Raw genomic sequence first — 6,114 nt, forward strand, 5'->3', positions numbered from 1 at the left:
TGGATATATCTTATGTAAAATTTTGAAGTGCACTTCCTTAACTTTGTTTGGTATACAGTATTTGTAAGGCCTTAACCATGCATTTTTCCAGACAATGTCAGGAATAAGCATGTTCCAGAAAAACGTTCCTCTCGTGTAAGTTGGTTTTGTGAATGAAAAATGTATCTTATATATTTATTACAACAAGATCTCTCAAGTAAGCCCACGCCTTCCAATCTGAGTTCTGGATAAACTTTGTGATCATTCCCAAAATTAAGATGAGGGACTATGGTAGTCTACTTGAAACGTGTTGGTATTACAGAGTCAGACAGGGAGAGGTTGAAAATGTCAGTGAAGACACTTGCCAGTTGGTCAGCGCATGCTCGGAGTACATGTCCTGGTAATCCGTCTGGCCTAGCAGCCTTGTGAATGTTGACCTGTTTAAAGGTCTTACTGTGGAGCTGTGGAGAGCAGCGTGATCACACAGTCATCCGGACCAGCTGATGCGCTCATGCATGTTTCAGTGTTACTTGCTTCGAAGCAAGCATAGAAGTTATTTAGCTCGTGTAGTAGGCTAGTGTCACTGGGCAACTCTCGGTTGTGCTTCCCTTCGTAGTCTGTAATAGTTCGCAAGCCCTTCCACATCCGACAAGCGTCGGAGCTGCTGTAGTACGATTCGATGTTAGTCCTGTATTGATGCTTTGCCTGTTTGATGGTTCGTCGGAGGGCATAGTTATGGTCAGATTTGTACCTGTCTCTGTGTGTGGAGTAAAGGTGGTCTAGAAATGTTTCCCCTCTGGTTGCACATTTAACATGCTGATAGAAATTCGGTTTAACTTAGTTAAAAGTCACCGGCCACCAGGAGCACCACCTCTGTGTGAGCGGTTTCCTGTTTGCTTATGGCATCAGGCAAGTAAGTTAAGAACAACTTCTTATTTTCAATGATGGCCTAGGAACAGTGGGTTAACTGCCTTGTTCAGGGGCAGAATGACAGATTATGACCTTGTCAGCTCGGGGATTCAAACTTGCAACCTTCTGATTACTAGTCCAATGTTCTAACCACTAGGCTATCTGCTGCTCTGTGGTGGCATGTAGACAGCTACGAAAAGTACAGATGAAAACTCTGTAGGTATTTAGTGTGGTCTACAGCTTATCATGACATACTCTACCTCAGGTGAGCAAAACTTTGAGACTTCCTTAGATATCGTGTACCAGCTGTTGTTTACATAAATGCATAGGCCCCGTCCCGTGTCTTACCAGAGGCTCCTGTTCTGTCTTGCCGATAGAGTGTATAACCCACCAGCTGTATGTTCTTAATGTCGTCGTTCAGCCACAACTCGGTAAAACATAAGATATTACAGTTTTTAATGTCCCGTTTGTAGGATATACGTGCCTTCAGTTCGTCCCATTTATTTTTCAGCGATTTAACGTTAGCTAGCAGAATGGAAGGCAGGGGCAGATTAGCCACTCGTTGCCTGATCTTTGCAAGGCACCAAAATCTTTTGCCTCTAAATCTCAGTTTCCTTCTCCAGCGAATCACGGGGATCGGGGCCTGGTCGGGTGTTTGCAATATGTCCCTCATGTCTGACTCACTGAAGAACAACTCCTTGTCCAATTTGAGGTGAATAATCTCAGTTCTGATGCCCAGAAGCTCTTTTCGGTCATAAGAGACGGTAGCAGCAACATTATGTACAAAACAAGTTACGAACAACGCAAAAAAACAAACACAATAGTATGATTGGTTGAGAGTCGATTAGAAGGCAGCCCTACACTCCGGCGCCATCATAAAGGAACAAGAGTAGCGTCTGAACATAACACAGAAACAATACTGCCTGATGGGTGATAACAAAGGAGTGCTAGATAAAGGGGGAGTAATCAGGGAAGTGATGAAGTCCAGGTGTATCTAATGATGAGGCGAAGGTGTGCGTAATGAAGGTTGCCAGGTGAGCGTAACTATGGATCCCAGGGATGGTGGTTAGTAGACCAGCGACGTCGAGCGCCGGAGGGGAGGAGTGGGAGTAGACGTGACAGGAGGGGTGGTAGGGTTAGAAGAAAATAATAAAGGACATTTTATTTAAAAAATAATAATAATTGCAGCACTGTTTCTGTGTCCATTTCACTCTCCTGTGAGTCAATGCCTCAGTGACGTTACCGATTGTCTAAAATGACAGTATGCCTCTTGAAGCTGCTGTCACTGTTAACATACCTGTAGTCATATTCCAACTGTGTTGTAACGTTTGTGAGGTAAAATTCTCCAGGTAACAGTGTGTCTGATTGCGTAACAGAGGGAAATAAATAATTCACCTCTACACTATCCTGTAGCGATGAAAAAGTGAGAAGATATCCTGTTGACATTGTTTCTGGATTGTGCTATTCCTCAGTAGACACCATGGAATGATATTGCATGCACCATGTTGTATTATATCTTTAGTCGCCCACGTTCAATCCAAAGCCTAGGTTTGCAAAACCATATTTTGTTGGAGAAATGTAATCTCTCATATGAGAGGGATGGGAGGGATGGGATGGTTACCTCAGAGGAACAAGGGAGAATTATGAAACACAGAATGAGGGCTATTTGTAATACAGATGACGGAAAAACAGACCTATAGTATGCAATGTGTGTTGCACTGTATATGACATACATTCTGCACATGACTCCAATGCAACACAATGCACACGTCAGTATACATCCATATGTAGTTCGATCCTTGAGATGTTTGTGTCTATTCGTGTTCTGTATTATGTCATGTTTCATGTTTTGTGTGGACCCCAGGAAGAATAACTGCTACTTTTGCAACAGTTAATGGGGATCCTAATAAAATACCAAATACCATATACAACATCCATGTACTGTAGTATTATCCATGATACAGATACATGTAGTTCATACAAATCAACAGCTTTGCTAACTCTAATGCCATGCTACAATATTCCCCACTGGATATATTAAAAGCTGATAAACATGTTATCATTACTATAATACAATTAATTTGGTGGTGTAAAAAAAGAGCAGTCTTATTAAGCAGAGCTCCTTAGGGGGTTGAAATGAATTGATACTTGTGAAAACAAACTGGAGCCTCCTCTCCCAGAAGAGGAACCGAAAAGAGAGGTCAAAGTAGTGGGAGAACAAGCACGTCAATTAGGGAAGACAAGCAGGCGTGAAGCTCTGCAACTCAGAGTGTGTCTTCACAGAGACCCAGGAGACTACATTGCCTTTAACAATGCACAAAGGAGCTAATAAGGCAATAACATGTGGGCCTTGTGAGTTGTGTCTGCAATCTGTTGACAAGAGGTCAGAGTAACTGTCGCCATCTTTACGACAGAATATATTTTACGTGCAAATCACTACCTCACAAAGCCAATACACAACTCGGATGTGGAAGCTCTACTATTGATAAGGATTGTAAACCTATTTCCATCCCTTGATTTGGTTTAATGTACCCCAGAAAAACTTTTCATTACTTTTATGCTCAGTCCCATTATATTTCAGAAATATTATTAACAATGTCAGTCACTGCAATTTTTATTCACCCCAACACAGAATATGCATTAAACCTCAAAATAAGTGAAACAATAAAATAACAGTGCTATGAAAATATCTTTATTCTTTATTCATATGGATAAATGTAAATATAACAGAATAGTTATCCCAGTGGGCGATGTGTGGCTCTGTGACATGTGATTTAGCTGTGTAGGGTGTATTATCTTGGAGAGACCATGTGGGCGCTTGATTAAATTGGGGACAGCAAAGCTAATGGAGATGCTGTCTAAATCACATTGGCAGGGCTGGGCGTGAACCTGGCTACAGAAATACACTGAAAATACTCTAGATCGGTATACCTAACTCACAGACTAGTGCAACACATATAGGCCTATGATACTGAAACATATGTACCTATATGTGCCTTTATTAAAGTCATTATTGATCTGAAACCAATTATCATGTTATTGGTGACATCAGTATGAAATATGAAAAAAGGATGTCTTCATAAGTTAATGGAGAATACAACTAGAGCGTTTGGTATAGACTACGTTCTCTGTATCGTTGGTACTCATTTGTTGTGTTTAGGGAGTAAGATTTGTTATTTATTTTACCTTTATTTATTAACAAACCATATCAACATGGTCCTGGATGTGGTTGTGGTATGTAAAATAGCCGTTTGCTTTTGTCCTGGATAGATCAGTGTATAAACACTATATACCTTTTCTTACATGTGGATACATGCATGATGTTTGTTCTGTAACCATTAGGTCAAATTCAATGAAATAATATTTGGGATGTAATGTGGAACACTGCATTGTGATCAAGGCTATGTTGATGATCTGAGCATATACAGCATGATACGTTGAAAATGAAGATGTTAATTAAGTGCCATGTACCATAATAAACTGCTCATGTTGGTAATGTTAAGTGCCATGCACCATAATAACTTGCTCATGTTGGTAATGTTAGGTGTCATGTACCATAATAAACTGCCTGTGTTGGTAATGTTAAGTGCCATGTACCATAATAAACTGCCTGTGTTGGTAATGTTAAGTGTCATGTACCATAATAAACTGCCCGTGTTGGTAATGTTAAGTGTCATGTACCATAATAAACTGCCTGTGTTGGTAATGTTAAGTGCCATGTACCAAAATAAACTGCCCGTGTTGGTAATGTTAAGTGTCATGTACCTTAAGAAACTGCTCATGTTGAAAATGTTAAATGTAGTGTACCGTCAGCTCTGTCTGCTCTTTTACGATTCAAATCCCTTAGAGTCGATTGATCTGTGCTACAAACGAATAAGTCACCACCATCGACAGACAAACATGGCAGGCTCTACGACATCCACAAGCTGAACTCTTTGCAGACGTCCTCATTTCGAAGAGGTCTTCTCACAAAACTGACTGTCCAGACCGAACAGTCAGAGCTACAAACTAACACGAAGGTGTCGGTTGTTCTGTTCTAAGACACACACAAGCTTTAGTCTGAAGGTAACCCAAGACCAGGGTGTAATAATGGCAAAATGTGCCACTAATAACATGACCAGATTCCCAGATATAGGACAGTCACTTCAAAACCTTATTCCTTATTATTTATTTTTTGACTGTCTGTTTTGTCATTTACAAATGTGGCATTCAATGTATTTCTTTGGGCTATAGCAGTAAATTCACCAGTAAATTCACCAAATTCTTTTTTTTATATATTTTTTTTTATACCTAGAGACTCCTAAAATTCCAAATCAAATGGCTAAATTATCCATTTTATGACCATCTTAAAACAATTCCATATGTTAGCTTAGTAGATATTGTGATCTAAGGGCTTAGATAGATCATTGCAGAATAAAACAAGTACACCGACCCATATGTATCTAAAATACATTTTAATCTTGCTTAGATTCACAATTGTTACAATATTTAGATTCTTCTATCTTTTTCCTTTCACTCTTTAAACATACTGTACAATTAATGAAACGTGAAGAAGTGGTCAACATCAAGGCACAAGACACAGCCATGGTCAGGGAAGCTTGTGGGGGCGGAGCTTGATGTAGTCTCCGCCCCCCTGCAGTGTGCTGCTGACACAGGAGAGAGGAGGGGTGGGGAGTCAGGGTCAAACTGTACATGTGCTCTAAGCCAAAACGGGACAGAACCAACTGGCTTGTACAGGGTAATGATCTGGTGAAAATTGACATAACAGAAGTTAGTTCTTTAATTTTTGTTGCAATCTTTTCTAGTTTGTTGTATCTCCTCATGGTTATAGAGCAAAAATGAATATCGGTAACACAGAGTATGCAAGAGGTATGCAGGAAATCAGTTTGGTAGTTTGAAGGTTGTTTTTTTAAAACAGTGAAGCGTTGTCATTCCCAGATGTCTGTAGTTGGTTCAGGACAGGATGTACTGTTGTCTCACTAAAGGGCTCATACTCTGCAGGGGGAGAAAATGGAAGGAAATGACTGTTTATCCTCCTTTCTACTGAACTCTAACTCCCAACTTGTATTCATCCATAAGACATAGACCAAATTTGAAGGCCGGCAAAGTTACAAAGAGACTGTCTGAAGAGTACTGAAGTAGAATAGATGTGGAAAGACAGAGGCTGGGGAAAGAGCATTAGAGATACAGTAGAGACAGACAGAGGTTGACAGAGGCACAGCAGTG

Source organism: Oncorhynchus mykiss, chromosome 26, assembly GCF_057628025.1.
Source record: "Oncorhynchus mykiss isolate SJ-2025 chromosome 26, ASM5762802v1, whole genome shotgun sequence".
Lineage (NCBI taxonomy): Eukaryota > Metazoa > Chordata > Actinopteri > Salmoniformes > Salmonidae > Oncorhynchus > Oncorhynchus mykiss.